The 21,485-nt window shown below is 33.9% G+C and overlaps 1 protein-coding gene across 11 annotated transcripts in view; it reads left to right on the top strand.

Moving 5' to 3' along the window:
* The window catches only part of LOC145248222 (uncharacterized), a 461,949-nt gene that overhangs the window by 410,611 nt on the left and 29,853 nt on the right, over window positions 1-21,485 (top strand). For 4 of the 11 annotated variants that reach the window (XM_080110092.1, XM_080110090.1, XM_080110097.1 and 1 more), the window contains one exon: window positions 4,202-4,334. The exons of the other annotated variants lie outside the window; for them this stretch is intronic. The gene's annotated coding sequence lies outside the window, so the exon portion shown is untranslated. The remainder of the gene's footprint in view (window positions 1-4,201; window positions 4,335-21,485) is intronic. 11 annotated transcript variants of the gene reach the window in all.

Here is a 21,485-nt window from a genome sequence, read left to right as displayed (position 1 = left end):
CAAACTTGTGAGATTTTTGTTGTAGTGTCTACGATTTCCCATTAATTGTTTAAGAATGATTTTCTTTATAAAAATAAAACTCCCTGATTAATTTACTTGATTTCTGCAATATGATGTTTTCGTTTCGTCCCGGGAAAAGGTATCATACCGATGTTTCTTTCTTTCTTTTTGTTTTAATATAGAGGAATGTTGTGGATAAGAATCTTCGTTTCATTATAATGCATTTGATTGGTTGTTTTGTTTGCTTTTGTTTTACGGCATATCAACCCTTTTCAGGTTATTTAATGCTGAATCCAAAGATTTTGAAGAAAAGTTTTTTAATAGAATATGTTTGTTGTTTTCAAGCCAGTTTCTATTAAACCCATAGTTGGGACCCTAACAGGTACTACCACTCCGGGTCAGAGTGGACCTGGGAGCAATGGCAATTAAAGGGTGGCTTCACACTCCGCAAAGCCCGCAAGCTGGGGCCTCACCACTGGAGATATAGTTTAAGGTCACATCCAGGACCATAATGTATTTGAGGTTCTTTAAGTAAGATAGTTTGTGACGAACGAGGCTTCACCGGAAAATAGACCGTATGTGTTTTATATGAAAGCCAAACTCAGCATCCTCTTCCATATTATCAGCGTATATTTTTTTTTTTTTTTTTTTAGTTTAAGGTGTACCCATCATCGAAGCGTTTCTCATTGAAGCTTTCTTTTTCTTTTTTTTTTTTTTTTTTTTTTGGTTCTGTTGCTGTTCGTTTGCGTAAAGAGAAGGTAAATGTCGTCATTGGACGCTTTTTCAGCCTGACTTTGGCGGGGCGCCCAGCTGGGCCACAAAAGCGAGGAAGGCTGAACGTACCAGCTTGTTACGTCGGAATCTTGAATAAGTGGCATCGTTAGGTGCCAAGATGCAACGATTGGTGGTGGTGGGGGGGGATGAAGAACTGAGGGAGGCGGTCGTAGTTTCCTCTCGGCGTACGCAACTCCACCAACGTCTCCACTTTTCTTTCTATCCGCTCTCGTAACTTCTACTCCATCTTTTTGTCCCCCCACTTCACTTTTTATTTTTTTAAATATATCTTTTTTTTTTCTCTCTTTTTCTGATGCGCTGAACGTTTCCAATTCACTCTTCCACTCTTTCTCATTTATCAGGCTCCTAATCTTAAGTTTCGCTACAGCTAGAACGTTATTGACTATTTCTAGGAGTTATCACTCGAGTCGTTTAACAAGACCCGCTGATTGGCAACGACAGGTGGTGATCCAGTGAATCTGAGTTACAATAAAGTTTCCCCAAATTTCAAGAAGCCTCTGTATTTTTTCATTACCGTTGCAAAGCACCCCCCCCCCGTTCTGGTAACAACAGTAAAAAAAAATTAAAATTTTTTTTTTTTTTATTCGTCCGAAGACGTATCACAACTGCGACGTAGGGGCCTGACGTAATTAGAAGTGAGATTTATGGTGCCCATTCTATGTGGGGAGTTATGCAGCAAAATATTTATTGGGTTAAATTCAATTTTCTGCATATTGGTACTTTATTATTTTATTGAGCATCGTTCATGATGATTCTTTGTTGGCGTTCGTTTCCCCGATACCTTTCTGTTAAGAATTATTTCTAGAAGGATACCGGATACTTACGAAAGAGACCACGTGAAGGTTGCCAACGTTTCCCTTCGTGAAAGTGTTCTGTGGAAGGAACGAGATTCGAACTTGGAACATCCAGGTTGGCAGTCTGTGTCGTTAACCACTGAGCGACCGTCGCCCTACCCCATTAGTGCAGTCGGGAACATATACAGCCGAGAGGTAATTCAAAAGGCAAGTAGTCCGAAGAAAGAAACTATTAAAGTAGGAAGTATTCAGGAATCAGGGGACTTGTACAGTAAAGGGGTGCGATTTTGTTGCTAGCCATGGAAACACTTGTTTATCGCTGAGTATATAATTAATAACAATCGTTTGTTTTCTATGTAACTTGAGTCACAGTAAAACTCATCAGGATTTCAGTACTTTCCTTGTCCTTCTAGTGGAGGTTTGCCTGGTGTTCTTCCTCAGTCTGTACATCCTCCTCGACCCTTCGGGGACATTTTGAATGGCACCAACCGATACTGGTGCCACCACTTTTTTATTTAATTTTTTTTTTTTTTGTGAGGAAGAACAGTATACGTATCGGGATTTTTACCTTTATTTAAAGTTTCATTTATGTAGTGTTATTCTATTTCAACTTTGCTGTTATTGTCTTTTGTTATCTGGTAACGGATGTTGGTTTCTGCACTCGAGTATTAAAATAAATATTTTGGTCGTTTTGTATGAGTTCCGCAGGTCATATGGATTCATGTGGAGGTGATCATCCGTTTGAGTTAAATTTGTACTAGTCTCTTTTTTTTTCGGTTTTATTTTCAGTTTTATTCCTAGTGCTCAGAAAATTATTGAGATTGCATTAGTTTTTCATGTTCAATACTTCTTTCAGCTCTCTAGCAATATCAATATATTTGCTTAGTTTATTTTTTGGCCGGGACACTAATGTCGCAGCCCTGTTAACTGCTGATCTATGAGTTATCAAGTTTTATCTTATTAATGGTGATCAAATCCGGTCTCCTTACTTGGATGAGTTTGTTAGTTTTATTTCCAAGTCCCACAGTTTTATTTCCAAGATCCACGGTTTTATTTCCAAGTCCCACGGTTTTATTTCCAAGTCCCACAGTTTTATTTCCAAGTCCCACAGTTTTATTTCCAAGTCCCACAGTTTTATTTCCAAGCCCCACAGTTTTATTTCCAAGTCCCACAGTTTTATTTCCAAGTCCCACAGTTTTATTTCCAAGTCCCACGGTGTTCTTTCCAAGTCCACTATTTTATTTCCAAGTCCACTGTTTTATTTCCAAGTCCACAGTTTTATTTCCAAGTCCACAGTTTTATTTCCAAGTCCCACGGTGTTATTTCCAAGTCCACAGTTTTATTTCCAAGTCCCACAGTTTTATTTCCAAGTCCCACGGTGTTATTTCCGAAGTCCCACGGTGTTATTTCCGAGTCCCACAGTGTTATTTCCAAGTCCACAGTGTTATTTCCAAGTCCACAGTGTTATTTCCAAGTCCCACGGTGTTATTTCCAAGTCCCACAGTGTTATTTCCAAGTCCCACAGTGTTATTTCCAAGTCCACAGTTTTATTTCCAAGTCCCACGGTGTTATTTCCAAGTCCCACGGTGTTATTTCCAAGTCCACAGTGTTATTTCCAAGTCCCACGGTGTTATTTCCAAGTCCCACGGTGTTATTTCCAAGTCCCACGGTGTTATTTCCAAGTCCCACGGTGTTATTTCCAAGTCCCACGGTGTTATTTCCAAGTCCCACAGTGTTATTTCCAAGTCCCACAGTGTTATTTCCAAGTCCCACAGTGTTATTTCCAAGTCCACAGTTTTATTTCCAAGTCCCACGGTGTTATTTCCAAGTCCACAGTGTTATTTCCAAGTCCACAGTGTTATTTCCAAGTCCCACGGTGTTATTTCCAAGTCCACAGTGTTATTTCCAAGTCCCACGGTGTTATTTCCAAGTCCCACGGTGTTATTTCCAAGTCCCACGGTGTTATTTCCAAGTCCCACAGTGTTATTTCCAAGTCCCACAGTGTTATTTCCAAGTCCACAGTTTTATTTCCACATCCCACAGTTTTATTTCCAAGCCCCACAGTCTTATTTCCAAGTCCCAAAGTTTTATTTCCAAGTCCCATAAGTCTACAATTTCCTGAATTTATCTCTGGTATATACCAGTACCATTTATGTGCATGTACATTAGAGTTGCTTGCATTGTTACCAGCGGACACTTATGTCTATTTTTATATTCCTTTTAGGCTAGCATGCTGCTTTCGCTTATAATGTTTATCGTTCTGTCTCTTTGTCTACATAATCTACATTTACTAGGTCTTGACTTTGATTAGTTTGCTTTGATAGCATTATTTTGTGCGACTGTCAATAACGATTCCGTATCTCTGTTCAAGTGCCCTTTCTGTAGCCATGTCCAACTGTTTACGTACGGTATGTCTTTGGCCCGTCTAATGAATCGTAGAAGCTTCCTTTCCCAGTTTGCTTTCCTCACCTTTCTGTTTCAAATTTCGTTGCTCACGGCATCATTTGCATTGGCGGTGCTTTTGTCGGTAGTCTATCTTGAATTTATATTATGTAATTATTTTGTTTTGAATACTTACCAGTCCTCTTCCCCCTTCTTTTCTTTTTACATAGAGTCAATCAGTATCATCGATCGGGTGTTGTGCATGGTCATTAGTTTCCTGGTTCTTTGATCCAGGTTCCAGAGTAATGCTTTTGACCAGTTTGTGAACGGTCCAGAGTATCCCAGTAGGGGGGTACTGTACAGGTATTTATTCCTTTTATTAGTTTTTCTACTGTATCGTTTAGTTTTAAAGAGCTTTCTTGTTCTTCTCATGTATTCTTTTCATTCAGTGATGAAGTCCATTTCCAAAAAGACGACATATTTATAATTTCATATCCATCAACTGCCCTCATAATCTTATATATATATATATATATATATATATATATATGGCACAATAATGTTGACATATTGGTTTTCACCAGATTACCGTAGTTAAGCAACGTTGAGCCTGGTCAGTACCAGATAGGTGACCATTTGGAAAGGCCAGGCGCTTTATATACTGCACCGAGTCTTTGAAATTTCCAGGTAGGTATCTGGAGCGCATTAATTCACTGGGGGAGATGCACCCCAATCTTCGTTAAGAGATGCATCTAGGAGAAGGATACTCTGATGTAAAAGCCTATGGTCTACTGTATACTCTGTCCCGTGGCAGTCATCTGCACCAACAAAGGTTAGCAGTAATAGCAAAAAGTGCAGTTGGTTCTATCAAATCTTCACCACTATAAACAAATCATCTGTGTGGATTTCCGAGCAACTTAGTTGTTGTGGCAGAATCTCATACGTTGGGAGAGAGTCCATCATATATATATATATAGTAGTATCCTAAGATTAAGGGAGGTGGTGTTTGATCAACACTGCTGAGGAGCCATGATGTAATATACTGTTTGTTTTTAAATCCTCGAAACAGTATTTCATGGTAAACAACTGATGATCCCTTAAAAAATAAATTATTATTGGTACTATAGTGAATTCGAGAGAGCAAGTTGATGCAGTGATTGCAGGTGATTAAATAACTTACTGACAAAATAGTTTTCTAACGAATGATAAAAAATAATTTTTGTTATGTATAGCTTTAAAGGTTAAAAACTTCCAAGACTAATATATATATATATATATATATATATATATATATATATATGTATATATATATATGTATATATATATATATATATATACTTTCAATTATAAAATATATCCTCATAATATATAAAATGTTTCTTTCCAATTAGTACGATTAATTAAGCTCAATGAAAACGCTTTAACACATTTTCAGAGCATATATATATATATATATATATATATATATATATATATATATATATATATATATATATATATGATAGGAGGGGGCGCGGTGGATACTAGAAAGCTGATTGGCTAACTAGAAATCCTCAACATATATAAACACAAGAAGCAACCACAAAATTCGCGCATAAGCCTGACGAATCCTATAGTGGATGAAACGCAGAATATTCAGTGTAGCTTAATCGCCATATATATTTTATAAATTACTAACTAGCTCTACCTACGTATTGAGCACTTTTGAAGTAAATACTTAAAGTTTATGCATAAATCTATACTTTCATATATTAAATTTGTGTGAGTAAATGAAGTAGTTATATATATATATATATATATATATATATATATATATATATATATATATATATATTATTTTATTTCATCTTACACCTGCTTCGCTCAATGATGTACGAACATCAAGTAACTCATCAGAGACAGTTAATATTTTACTCGGCAAAATCAAACAGTTCCGAAGTTGTTTTATTTTTATTGAAATAAAGAGGATGAAAACTGGTGAACATGCGGAAAATACTAACCGCCTCTGATCACTTGTTTGTTGTTCATACGTTATTCAACGAAACCCATGTAAGACCAAATAAAATTATATGAAAGAAAAGTAACTATTAAACATATATATATATATATACTTTCATTTGTTTTTTACATAATAATATGTATATGTTGCTACACAATCACGAGCCTGTTTCAGTCAGCTACGTACTAGTAACTGAAGACCTCCCTTCTTTATTTCTATATTTCAATGGACCCTAATCCACACCCCTAAAAAATAAAATTTCGATGTCTACCATCTCTTCAGAGGAGAAAATATTAGCAAATAGTTATAATGGTTTACACCTTATTTGCTAAAGTCAGTGAGAAATGGAAAATCATAATTAAAAATTGATTGAGTAATTAAAAGTCATAGAGTAAGGGAAGTTAAAGAAAAGGATATAAGGTTAACATCCAAATTGCATGGTAAAATGCGAAGTGAATGTCTTTGAAAGCAGTGTGGTAAAATGATCCATATATATATATATATATATATATATATATATATATGGATCATTTTACCACAGTGCAGGACAGAGCTTGTATGTAGTTTGTTTATTATACAAACATAATAATATTTGTACAATAAACAGACATATATATACATATATAAATATAGGAAATTTATTACTGTGAGTCCTGAATGAGTTTACATATTGTTTTAGCTAGAGGAAGATCCTCAAAGAGAGGAAATATCCAACTAGCATCGTCAGAATTCATATATATATATATATATGCCTTTGGATTATTATGGACCATCTTCTTCCAATTACGGGATTTCCTTGGATTTTACTTGTACAAATGGAAATTCTTTTAACTTTCTTGAAGTTTTACATTTGGATTTTACCGTCACTGGATTTTTTATCTTCCACCAGACTATCCATTCATGTGTAATCACCTTTTTCTTTACCATATTCCCTCTGCTTAACTTATTTTGTTTTCAAGTAAGATCTTTGACTTACTTGTTGTTTCATCAAATACTTCTGCATGCAAAATCCGATCCCGCATTTTGCTAATTCCTACCCTCTGATGAGAAGGAGAGTATTTCTTTGAAACTCCGCGGATTAAGGACTATCCACAAATCTAGTGTTTCCTTTTCAGATTAAATATGTTTTTAACTCATTTCAAAGTGTTTTTTTAACATGCTTTATTAACTGTTTGCTCGTATCTCTCTCTCTCTCTCTCTCTCTCTCTCTCTCTCTCTATATATATATATATATATATATATATATATATATATATATATATATATATATATATAGTGGATGACTATAATGCTCCTCATCTTGAGTTGAGCATATTGAGAAGTGATACACGAATTACCATTAGCGTATAAAGCGATGCTCTTTGTGTAAACAAATCGAGCTTAGGTATTTTGAACGATGTCAAAACATCGTTAAACTCACGACTCACTCAGCAGCCGCCGATAGAGTAGTGGTTAGGAGCCTTGACTGTCGTACAGACGGTCGGGTTTCAATTCTGGCATGAGGTAGTTGCCTGTCTAGCCACACTGATGAGCTGCGAAACAGTACTGTATGTGTATAATATATATATATATATATATATATATATATATATATATACACGATCTAGCACATCAGTGAAAGCTTTATGCCACCATAAAGTTAAAATAAAAAAAGTAGAAAACCGAGTAAAGCAGTAAATTGTTTTATTAATGTTTTTATGAAATTTTCGGTGGAATCCACCTTAATCATAGAAGGCAGTTTGATGCACTTGTTTTTACTGTTATTCGTGGAGAGAGTTGTCGTTGTATGACCGATACATGTACTATATGAACCCGCAGATTGGTTAGGAAGACATTCTTCGAATGGACTGAAGAATCATTACATTAAATTTGATTAACTCAGTGTGTACTTATTAGTATTGTTGTTTTGTATCATTAAGTTAGAGGTTTTATATTTCGTATAATATATATCATTAGTTTAATTTTTTTTATTTTGTTCGATGCGTTTCGTGTATCGCTGCGAACGTCTCACATATCACCCATCAGAAAACAGTGTTCTTCAACACCATATTGTTTCTCATAGTAAAAAACTAAAGTCAGCCGGAATAAGAAATATATTAATCATTAATACTAAAATTAAGTTCAGAAATTATTGTACACAGAGATTAAAATTACTAGAAGCAATACTAATCCAAAAATTACAGCCTAACAATAACAAAATAACATTTAACTATAGTACTAACATATTAAACGTGTTTAACAATAAAAAAAAAAATCTCTATATATAAAGTGACCTTGTCTGTGTGTGTAGAACGATCTCTACCAAACTAGACCTAGGTGGTAAGTTATAAAAATATATATGGCAATTAAGCTACACAGATTATTCCGCGTTTCATTCTCGTGAGAATTCGTCAGGCTTATGCCTATATATATATATATATATATATATATATATATATATATATATATTTTGTTGCTATTTCTTCTGATGAGTTAAGGGCATAATAGATTCACTGATTGATATAATAATTAAGTGATTGATTTTGCGCTATGAAACAGATAATGTCAAGAATTGTATAAGTCAGCTGAATTAAAGGAATAAATTATAAGATGGTCAACATCATGAATTTTGGAATATAACTTTTTACCATTTATTCTCTATATTGCTCTGTAATTACATTAAGTTTTTTTTTAAATAAGGATTGATATATATTATAAGAAAGTATATTTCTACAGAAATATATATATATACACACACACACACTATTATTTGAATATTCCGCATGTCATCCATTCTAGGATTCTTCAGGCTTATGCGCGAATTTTGTGGTTGTCTGTCGTTTTTATATATGCACCTTCTCTTGAGATTTTAGTTTAATAGAAGGTGCGTATATAAAAACGACAGACTACCACAAAATTCGCGCATAAGCCTCAAGAGTCCTGGAGTGGATAAAATGCGGAATATTCAGTGTAGCTTAATCGCCATATATATTTTATAACTTACTAACTAGCTCTACCTACGTATTGAGCATTTTTGAAGTAAATACTTAAAGTTTACGCATAAATTTATACTTTCGTATATTAATTTTATGTGAGTAAATGAAGTAGTTATATATATAATGTGTGTGTATTATATATTTAGACTCCACCACATCCCTTCCTTCTCCTTTTACCCCCGCCATACAACTTAGAAAAAAAAAATCATTTATCTAAAAACAACTGAACAAAGCTTCTTCTTCAACAACAACAAAAATACTACTCCTGATGTTGATCACGGATGGAAACATTCGAGAAGAAATTGCCGACACAAGATCACTCGGTTCCATAATACATAATTTACCAGCACATACCAAAAGAATTGCTCGTCGAATCGAGAAAATTGTCAGAAAGGTTAAAAAGAACGAAAGCTCTATCGTATTTAACCAGACATGCTTATATAATACAGTACACTATAGAATACACATGTATATAATTACATAACATTATAAATAACACCGTAAGGCGAAGCAAATACCGTAATCAGGGGCCGGAACCATATCCCGGGGTCCTAATATATATATATATATATATATATATATATATATATATATATATATATATATATATATAAAGCTGAACGTCTGTGTGTGTGTGTCTGGTCACGAATAGGCTCCTATATGGTTGACTATTATAGAAAACCGATCGCATATAATGATAGGAAATATATCGAGACACAGGAATGGGTATGTTTGATCTGGCATGATGATGATTCATTAAAATTGTGGGGTCTGCGTACGCGTCTGGTCCACAAAGTATGGAAATAAAAAATTTTAAAATTAAAAAAAAAACGTTTACACGTGTTTTTTATATAGATGTACATAATAATTTGATAAGTATGTTATAACTTAAATAGGGATGGTATAATAAAATTGTGGGGTCTGCGTTCGCACCTGTCCTCCATAGAATGGAAATAGGCACAAACTTTGATAAAGACTTTTCATATCTATCTGCATAAGTATACTTTGATAATTATGTTTCAGTTTGAAGAAATATAGTATAATAAAATTATGAGGTGTTCGTTCGCGCCTGACCTCCATAGAATGGAAATATGTCACAAAGTTTAACAAGGCTTTTTAATATAGATCCACAGAATATTGTGATAAGTGTTTCAGTGTGAACAGGTATGGTATAATAAATTATGGGGTCTATCTATTTTATTTTTATTTTCATCATATTTTGCTTTGGTTTTGATACCCCGAAATTCGAAGCTTTACAATCCTTCCTTTTCATAACCTATCATACTTGAATAAATCAGAGTCCATTTTCTGTAAGCTGTTTTTGAACCCAGTCAACGACGGGTACTTTTGCTAGCATATATATATATATATATATATATATATATATATATATATATATATATATATATATATATATATATATATATATATATATATATAAGCAAATATTATTACATTCTGCTTTATGATTCCTTTTTTTTTCATTTTCGATTCTCCGTATAATCTTTTTTGTGTCAAAATCAAAAATATTAATCATTATATGATGATCTATGCATACATAGATATGTGGGTGTGTATGTGTGTGTGGGCGTGGTTTTATTTTTGTGCCGAATAGATTGAACTGAATAATTAATGAAAGTCGACCTTTATTTATCTCATTTATGTATCTCATTATTCTAGATGACGTCACGGATTCACGAGAGTGTGAGATTTTGTTGCTCAAAAATACCTGTTTTTCTAATATACACACCATTATTAGAAGCAGACTTTTTTAGCAGCCAGTTTTCTAACCCCGTCCTTCCCTATTGAGCTCTTGTATGGTTTGCCTTTCAGATAGCCTGTTGTGAGTCTAAGGTATTGAAACGCTGAATTTCTTTGGTTTGTTCGTTTTGTCTTACAGCATATTAACCCTTTTCGGAATATTTAATACTGAATCCAATAAATTTAGAAAAAAAAAAATATTCAATTTCTTTATATTTTAAAATATTTATCCATAGCCTTTGGTTTGGTTGTTTTATAGAGGAAAATTGTTTTTGTTTTAGACATGGCAGAACATGATTGAGTTTTTTTTTCAAAGGGCGAGGAAATAAGAAAACAATAATATCAATGGTTGCTGCATTTTAAGGGTATTTTTTTAGATTAGGTCCACCTCCAGAATTTTCTTTTAAATGACAACTTTTATAGGTTTTCGACTATGCTGACTATGAAAATTGCATTGAAATTTTGCAGATATCGTTAGTTATCGAGATATAAAAAGTTGTATAATGCATTGTATTCTTTGGCGGCCATCTTTTTTACGCGCGTGCAATGTCAGTCATAGAGGAGTAGATTTGTTTGGGGCGCACGCGCGTAAAAAAATGGCCGCCAAAGAATACAATGCATAATACAACTTTTTATATCTCGATAACTACTTGTTTCTGCAAAGTTTTAATGCGATTTTCGTATTCAGCATAGTCGAAAATTTTTAAAAGTCACCATTTAAAAGAAAATCGTTGAGGTGGACCTAATCTGAAAATTTACCATTTTAAGTCAGGAATCCAATATCTTCAGACAGCCTGATCTGGTAGCACCTACGTCAACAAATAGGATGTTTCCCTTTTACAGTGGTTATGTAGACATTACAGATTAGAACAGTGGTTCACAACTTTTTTTTTTTCATTGTGGCACACCTTATCACAAAAAAATAAACATTTTGTACCCATAAAGCCATTTTGCAATAAAATTGTTGATTTTGTTTTTGACTTTGCACACCATGACTGAGTTTTGCAAAGAGAAAGGAAAAAAAATCACACCAATGTTTAGTGTATTTCAGGTTAGAAAGCCGGTATCTTCAGACAGCCTTATCTAGTAGCACCCAGAGTACTTTTCTGGTCAGAATTATTTCATGTTGAGCCGTCCTCTTGAATAATGAAAACCTACCCAATTTCCGCCATTACTGATCATCACAGTGTTGTCACACTGACCACCTAGCACTCATTAACCTTATCTGAATGTATCTTTTGGGTCTTGATAAATGGTGACTCCCTAGTAAAAAAAAAAAAAAAATAAAACTTTTTCCGGATAATAGTACAGGCAATCGAATTAAGGGGCTTCTGAATCAGAAATCGACGAATATTAGTGTATTTAAATTTTTTTTTTTTTTTACTGCTTTTGCACCCCAAAACAGTCATAGTGCGACTTGAATACTATGTAGGGAGTTAAGCAGAAAGATGTTTGTTCACATTACATTTGAACTTTTGCATGTCAGGAAAACAGGGACCTGGGAAGGAATTCCAAAGTCAAACAGTTCGAGGGAAGAAACTACTTGAATAGAAGGCTTTATGGCATCTAGGGATCGCTACAGTGTAGGAGGATTTTTATGCTTGTCAGGTTAGTTGGAGGTATTTACATCTGGGGAGTACAAGAGCTTGAAGTTCGTCGGAGCACCTTCTATTAAAATACTTGTAAAATAGACATAGGGATGCAACATTTCATCGATGGGACAGAGGTTGGAGTTTGGTTGACAGTGCTGGACTTCTTCGGTTGTAGACTCTTTTCTGAACTCTCTCCAGGAGTGAGAGACTAGTAGCAGATACACCAGCCCAAATGTGATAACAATACTCAATACACCGGCGAATGTTAGCCTTGTAGAGGTACAATATACTCTCAGGCGTAAGTAACTTTCTAGCACAGTAGAGAGAGCCCAAATTATTCACAGCAGCTTTGGCAATACCCCTGATGCATTGTTTCAATTCATGTTTACTGTGAACGATAAGCCGAGGGGTTTGAATGAAGTGCTTTCGGGTAATGTATTAGTAATAGGGCTATGACGAGAATATTCTTATCATTGTTTTGACTCTCTAGTATATATCCAACACAGTTAATCAATCGAGAACCACATCACTCTATCTAAAAACATATAAAATATTAACTGATATATACTGGAGAGTCAAAATAATGTCACAGCCCTATTTATTAGCAATGGCTTTTAGTGTTTGAGAAGGCTTCTTGCAATTATTAAAGGAAATAAGCTTGTTTTATACAGCATCTAATGTTGCTATTCTCAGTTGTCACGCCGTGCATGGGTGTATGCCCCTTGAGATATTTCCGGCATAGATGACTGGGTTCATCACTGCCATGTTAACCTTTTGTGAACTGGTGAGGTCCCTAGAGAGCAGTGAGTACTGAGGTATTACATATCTTTCGGTATTTACTGAGGTCCATCAGATATTTATGGATATTCACAAGCATTAATGGCTTGAGATAATTAATTCGAATGAAATTACAGACAAATATATACTCCTAAAAGTCCTTAGCAACCTCATTAGGTTTCGGTGTTCTTACTTCATTTCTATTTTATTTTCGTGCTCTTCTAAAAACTTTCTGTTTTCCAAGACTATGTCATTCTGCGTAATCTATATATCCATAAAAGTGAGAATCTGTGTGTGTGTGTGTGAGGATAATTCTCAACCTATATACTCCACAGAATTTTGATCTACAGACTTCAAATTAATTATATAGGGTACTCCGACATGTGGAAAACTTTTTAATCGGTTTTTATTCGGAAAAGGCTGCTAAGTGGTCAAAACTGTAAAAAAAATTGCTACGTTGGGGGCGGGGGCGGGGGTCATCATATTTTTACCTGTTTGTCAACTGTTTCACGAATGCGCATGTGCGAATCATTCACATGACAGGTTCCTTATGTTAAGAATAAGTAGTTTTGAAAACACTTTTTAAAGATCGTGTTAAGCTGGCCTAATGGTTATCGTACTTGACTTACTGTCTTTAGGTTTTGATTTCGATATCAGCTCGAGTATTTTTTTTCTTACAAGACGTTAACTTTTAATATAATATTTATGCATATTTTACGACCGGACAACGCTGGACGGCCTGCTAGTTGTTTTTATTATTATTTCTGATTTAGTTTATTAATGATTTTGCTGCGTCAATTTAGTACAAATGCAATAATCTCCACAATTTTATAAATGCAACTTTGTGTGTGTGTGTCTGTGTGTGAGTGAGTTCCTTATAGACTCCGAAACGGCTGAACAGATTTTCTTTAAAATTTACAGAATTTTAGTGTATTAGTCTGGGAGTGATCTTAGTTAAGTTTTGTCTCAGAATATCCTCGATAATTACCGATAATCGAAACCGTTAATTTAATTAATCTATCATCGGTAAAGTCATTTTTCCATATCGTCGCTTCGCAGCAATGATAGAACAACGGGCTGTGAAAATTCTACTGTGGGTAAGTTGATGGCGTGTTGTTTTTTCTTTTACTTTTTGTTTTTTTATTTTGTGCGTGACATGGTCTGTAGGTTCAAACTCCGCACGTAAATTTTTTTAATTTGTTTTTCATAAACTGCAAATAATTTTATAAGACTTGAAAATTTACGTAAATTTCTTAATGTTTTTTTTTTTCTCGTTAACTGGAGATAAGTTTATAAAAGAAACAGTAGGTTCTCTAGAGTGCAATGTAGAATAACATATTTTGGACTAAGTTACTGCATGGAGGTATGTGAAGCTTCCCCCAGGACGATTTCACGGATTTCGATGACAATAGAAATATAGATGAGTGTGAAATATTCGTTGATCATCATTCAATCCCGGGCAAGGTTAGGTTTTCCTGCTAGTAATTAATAATAATGTAATTTAAAAAAAAAAAAGCTTTTTTTAAAATTGTTCATTTCTTAAACACATAAGAAAAAAGCTTACAATATATATAAAAAAAAAAGCAGTATTGGACGTCCTTAAGAATACACAGTGAATTTTGGCAATTCCGTGTTCACACATAATATATTTATCTGATTTCAAAGTTCTCATTAGTCGTCTAGGTAATTTTGAACATCCATCCACAAAGGGTTAACATTTCGCCTTTTGGTTTGATTATTTTTCTTCTGAATTTCAATGAATTATTTTGATGACGTCATCAAGCACGTTGTAAAGAAATTGTTTGACCCCATTATTGACCTTTACTGACCTCTTTCTAATTCTTGCCTTTTTTTTTTATAGCTATGCAATTAATTGTTTTCAAAATTAATTACAGGAGCTATGCCAATTTTTATGAAAAAAGAAAATCACTAAATTTAACAGTAACATTTGTGGAATAAGAAGTTTGAAAAGAATTCGTAAAAAAAAAAAAAATGCTAGGAGTGTGAGTCTTGGTTTGATTTCTAAATCCTCAAAGAATTAACATATTAAATTAATGAAGGCGTTTTTCAATAGTTTTCATCTCTTACATACATATAAGAAAACGTTTGACAATATATATAAAAACAGTAGAATACACATGTAAAGTTTGGTAATTATGAATTCATATATATTTATACATACATTATGTATTTATCTGACTCAAAAGATTGAGGTCCATGTAGATCCTATCGGTTTTCTAGGTAATTTTAACACCCAGCCTATGGATGGTTAATGTTTCGCCCTTCTGTTCAATTATTTTTTCTCTGAATTTCATCCTCATCGGTTAAAAAAAAGAAAAACAAGGTTTTTGGAGTGATTCTACATTTCTCTCCCATTTTGTTATTATGCATCTTAAACACTTTTCGTTGTTTTTAGCTTCTTATGTCAAGTGGCCTAATGCTTTGTCTGGAGTGACTTCCATAAAACACTTAATGGATAATAATTACGTTGATACATCAGTTCCCGTTAGATCATTGAAAGTAAACATCATTTAGATTGACGCGTAAAACATGGGTAGCCATTTTGGAATGTCAAGTGCCCTATGATGACGACGAATATGCAAAAAAAAAAAAAAGAAAGAAAAAAACGTTAGTGCACATTTAAAGGAAGCTTTAACTCCTCCTTACTTAAAACTGACCTTGTATCAAATTTTGCCCGTCATACGTTGGGCCTGGCGCTGACTATTCTTTTTTGATCTATACATATCTATATTTTCCTTATCACATTAATTCTCAGGGACTTTCAAGTTTTCAAGCTAGGTGCTAACCAGCAAAATTATAGCTAGCTTATACAAAAATCATTTTGCTAACTGTATTTTCCTCTGCGGCTGAGAGCTATTCTTTGAAACTCCATGGAATAGGGAAATTATTATCTCTATTTTTGCATTTGTTGTTGTAAAAATAAATATTGTAAATTGCAACATTTAACTTTCTTTTAACACACACACACACACACACACACACACACACACACACACACACACACACACACACACACACATATATATATATATATATAGTGACACATGGACACGTGTTTCTGGGTATCATCCGTCATTAGCATAGCTATACTTTCTGGCTAGCGATCAAACACACAACTATACAATCGGCAGTCTAGCGTTTGACCACTGAGACACGACGACTTGTCAGATGATATATATATATATATATATATATATATGTGTGCGTGTGTGATTTTCAGACTGTGAGAGATTATATATAATAAATTCCACAGCCAAACAACGTCGCAGCCTACAAGAGCCAACGAACCGGAAGTCCAAGACTCGAGTTTCGCCCTCATTTGGGCTCATCAGTTAGACACATCCGAACTCTGATTCGAAACCCGAGTCTCGAATTCCGAGTTCGGATGTGTCTAATTGAGGAGCTCAAATCAGGGCGAAACTCGAGTGTTGGACTTCCGGTTCGTTGACTGTCATGGCTGTTGTGGGCTGCGATGCTGTTTGGCTGTGGAATTTATATATATATATATATATATATATATATATATATATATATATATATATATATATATATATATATATATAATCAGAAATTGTAACACTAGATTCCGCGCGTTTTGGATGCTTGTGCTGAATATTTGTATCTGACGTCTTCGCCAACGGTTCGTTAATTCCTTGTTCTCATGCGGTATTCTTGTCACGTTTGAAACTGTTCTCGAGAAGCCAATTCTTTAAATGTGTCAAGTACCGTCTGGAATTCGCGTTGATTTTCTGACGATCTCCGTCTTTACTGTAAATCGAGTTCAACTTTTTATTATGATTTGTTGCGTTTTAAGCAAAATAGACTGTCAAGTTTGTACTATTAACTGAAGTTAATATCTACGCCAGGTATCCTCCGATCTATAATAAAGACTAATGTGTCTACATATATATATATTTTTTGTGTATATTTAGCGCTAACGAATAAGAATTATAAGTAAAACATATATAAAAATAGCAGTAAAGGGCCGAAACAATTGCATACTTACATTGTAAATAAACTGAACCCTGTTTGAGATGAGCATGAAATTGAGTGCCTGTTCCCAGTGAAGATTATATATATATATATATATATATATAGAGAGAGAGACAGACAGACAGACAGACAGACAGAGAGAGAGAGAGAGAGACAGACAGACAGACAGAGAGAGAGAGACAGAGAGAGAGAGAGAGACAGACAGAGAGAGAGAGACAGACAGAGAGAGAGACAGACAGACAGACAGACAGACAGAGAGTGAGAGAGAGACAGACAGAGAGTGAGAGAGAGAGACACACAGAGAGAGAGACAGACAGACAGAGAGTGAGAGAGAGAAAGAGAAAAGAGAAACTAGGAACAAACGAAGTTATATGTTCATTAGTGTTTCTCCTTTATTTCAAGACTTCCTCAGGTTGATTAAATTGAAGAAAATAAAATAATAGTACAATATATTTGAAAATATAATTGTAAAAAGGACACATTTTCACAAGTATATTTTCAAACAAATTAGAAATACAAGATTAAGTTGGGTTTTTTTCTTTGCATAAACTGTGAAAAAGTTCAGTTTATCTTCTTTTTAAAGCATAATTATTTTTGAAAAATTAGATGTGATTTGTATATTTTAGTTATTTAGTATTTCTATTTAGTTGCGCAAAAGTTTATGAGTAAAATACGTGCCTTTTTCTCTACCTGGACGAAACTATTTCTCGGGGTTGGTTGAGCTCGGGATGGTATAATAAAATTGTGGGGTCTGCCTTCGCGCATGGCCTCCATAGAATGGAAATAGGCACAAACTTTAATAAACACTTTTCATATCTATCTGCGTAAGTATACTTTGATAATTATGTTTCAGTTTGAAGAAATATGGTATAACAAAATTATGGGGTGTTCGTTCGCGCCAGACCTCCATAGAATGGAAATATGTCACAAAGTTTGACAAGGTTTTTTAATATAGATCCACAGAATATTGTGATAAGTGTTTCAGTGTGAACAGGTATGGTATAATAAATTATGGGGTCTATCTATTTTATTTTTACTTTCATCATATTTTGCTTTGGTTTTGATACCCCCAAATTTGAAGCTATCTCTTTACAACCCTTCCTTTTCATAACCTATCACACTTTCATAAATCAGAGTCCATTTTCTGTAAGCTGTTTTTGAACCCAGTCAACGACGGGTACTTTTGCTAGTATACATATATATATATTATACAATCTTTTTTATGTATATAGGCAGATATTACAAAGCCATTGCGCTAAGACTTTTTAATATTGTCTATATAAATAAAAACATTATATTTTGCTCTTTTTTATTGAGCACTCTTAATAACTTCGTTTTGATTCACGAGTTTTCCCTTTTGAATACGTTTAACTTGGTATATATATATATACACCATGAATTATGAACTATATATATATATATATATATATATATATATATATATATATATATATATATATATATATATATATATATATATATATATATATAGTTCATAATTCATGGTATATATATATATATAGGCCGCTGGAGAGTTTCATCAATGATTGCATTGACCTTTTTGATGAACTTCTTGGTCCGGGTCTTCCTGGTGGTGTTCTCGGCCTTGAGCTTCCGCTTCACCACCCCCAAAGGGTTGGTCGATGCGTTGAGCTGTGCCCTCAAGCGTTTAACAGTCGTAATTCGCATTTTTAGGCTGCTGGCAATGGTTTTCTTGTCAAAACTTGCATTGGTAGAGAGCATGAGTTGTACAGCGGCACATCTCCGATCTTGCTTGTCGAACATTGTGTAATGTTCAGACATGATAAAAGACTCCTATCGCTTTTGGGATTTATACAGAACTGGCCAACTAGTAGATGGTCTGCAACAAGAAAAGAAAACTTGTTTTCATAAAAAAGAAAATAGAATCATGTCGTCTTTTCTAGGGCAAATTTATTGTTCCCTTCTGTAGATATTTTAGCCTGTTAATTAGAGTAAATGTTGTATTGTGGTGAGTTATCCCTAATTATACAGCGAATGGATACCATAATATTTAGTTCGCTGCACATTATCAGAAAATTTCTATCAGACCAGCCTTGTAGTTTTCGAGATAACTTCTAGAGTAAATGTGGTATTGTCGTGACAAATCCCTATTAATCCGTATTAATATTTAACTGTGCATCAAACGGATAACATAATACTTGTTTTGCTGCACCTTATTATATCACAAAATCATACAGAATTTAATCCACATCTCTCCAGTAGATCCGAAAAATCTTATAGAGTAAATGTTATATTATGGAGAGTAATCCCTATTAATCTCTAACTGTTCGTCAAACGGATACCATAATACTTAGTTCGCTGCACTTGACCCTAACAAAAGTCCATACAGAAGTTCAGCTAAATTAGCCCAGTAATTTCTGAGAAATACATGGAACGGACAGACAGGCAAACAGAGAGATTTAAAGATGTATAGATATAGATTAATTGGGTGTTAGGCAGGCTGACATCTCTCGTGTTGGTACCGCTCATTTATATTGTTCATAGTTTGCGTGTTTGCCTAAAGATCAGCTCAGCATGAGCGTCATAAAGCAAGTAGAGGACTGCCAAAATGTTGGGTAACGATTCTTGTTGCTTCTTAACGGACACCAACCTAGTGTTCACTGATTGTATGTTGTTTTATATGGGTCTTTTGTTCTTTTGTTTTTCCTCTTCAAAATAAACTGCTGTCACATCGTATAATTAACGGTTTTCTTTTAGTTAAGCCTCCTCTCCATTTATATATATATATATATATATATATATATATATATATATATATATATATATATATACTAGCAGGGCTCCTGCCATTGTCCGGTCGTAAAATACGCTTAAATATATTTTGATTAATTAAAAAGAAATGTTTTTTTATTCAATTTTTACCCCAAGCAAGTCACAGTGCCACTTTGAAATAGGGGGCTACTATCGGGGACATAAGTTGCAGGGTCATTATGAAGGGAGATGTGCAGCAATATGTCTGTTCACATTACACTTGAACTTCTGCATGTCAGTACAGTTGAGAAAGCAGAATCCTGGAAGGGAGTTCCAAAGTCTAGCAGTTCTGGGAAAAAAAAACTATTGAAGTAAAAGGCTTTCTTACACCTAGGGATCTCTACAGTGAAGGGGTGGGATTTAGCTGCTTGTCGGTTTTGTTGGGGGTGTTCATGTCGAGGGGGTACAAGTGCTTGTAGTTTGTCAGAGCATTCACCATTAAAGTACTTGTAGAACAGGCGGATGCAACATTTTGTCGATAGGACAGAGGCTAAAGCCTAGATGACAGTTCAGGTCCTATCAGGTTGGAGACTCTCTTTTTAACCCTGTGAAGGAGTGAGAGACAAGTAGCAGATGCACTAGCCCAAATGTGACAACAATACTCCATACATGGGCGAATGGTGGCCTTATGGACGTACAGGATACTTTCAGGCATAAGTAGTTTTCTAGCACGGTAGAGAGAACCCACTTCGTATTTTCTATTATATTATATGAGACCCAATATATATTAAGTTGGTACAAAAATAATGTGTTTTTTTGACGTTCAACTATATATATACATAAACGACATTATTTTTACACCAATCTATAGTTATGATTTAAAAAGTTAAAAAAAAAGACTTGTGCACCACCACCGAGAATCGAAACCAAAACGTTTAGCTTATGATTTACTTTTTCCTTTGACGTTAATATCTGAGTTACAAAGACATGTTTGCTGCAAGGCTAAAAATTAAAACATGAACCAATAGCTATTACGTTACGCATGCATATTCGTCATGCCATCGTTCGACCATCATCTGGCAATTTTTATGTTTTTCATTTTCACACTTTTGCACCAATTTTCTCGGGATGAAATATAAAGTTTCGCATAGGTTTGAACACCTTATATATCAAGATTCATGTCTGTAAACCAAAAGCTGACAGAGGAGTTTGGTGGACATTTTTAAAACAAATATATATATATATATATATATATATATATATATATATATATATATATATATATATATATATACGCGTACATATAGAAAGAAGTTTTTGTTTACTATAAACTTCACGCAAATATTATGCAAGTTTAAATCATGTAGAATATCTGCATGAATATAATTACACGTAATAGTTAAATACAAATGATTATCCCATAAAAAAACGAAAAAATTATAGGGAATTAATTTTAAAAATGTTTAAAATAATGATAAATAGCTAAAAATATTTTGCAGATGAATGCAGTTCTACGAACCATATATAACATAGTTGTATTTTCTTTTAAAATAAAAAGAAAAAATGGTTTTTAATATGAACACACACACACACACACAAATTATAGGAGCATAAAACGTTGTCTTTTGACGTTCAACTATATATATATAAACGACATTATTTT

The sequence above is a fragment of the Euprymna scolopes genome, chromosome 26 (genome assembly GCF_053919585.1).
Source record: "Euprymna scolopes isolate OS-2025 chromosome 26, ASM5391958v1, whole genome shotgun sequence".
Classification (NCBI taxonomy): Eukaryota; Metazoa; Mollusca; class Cephalopoda; order Sepiida; family Sepiolidae; genus Euprymna; species Euprymna scolopes.
Note: the sequence above shows the minus strand (reverse complement) of the source record. Positions and strands in the feature narration are given on the sequence as shown.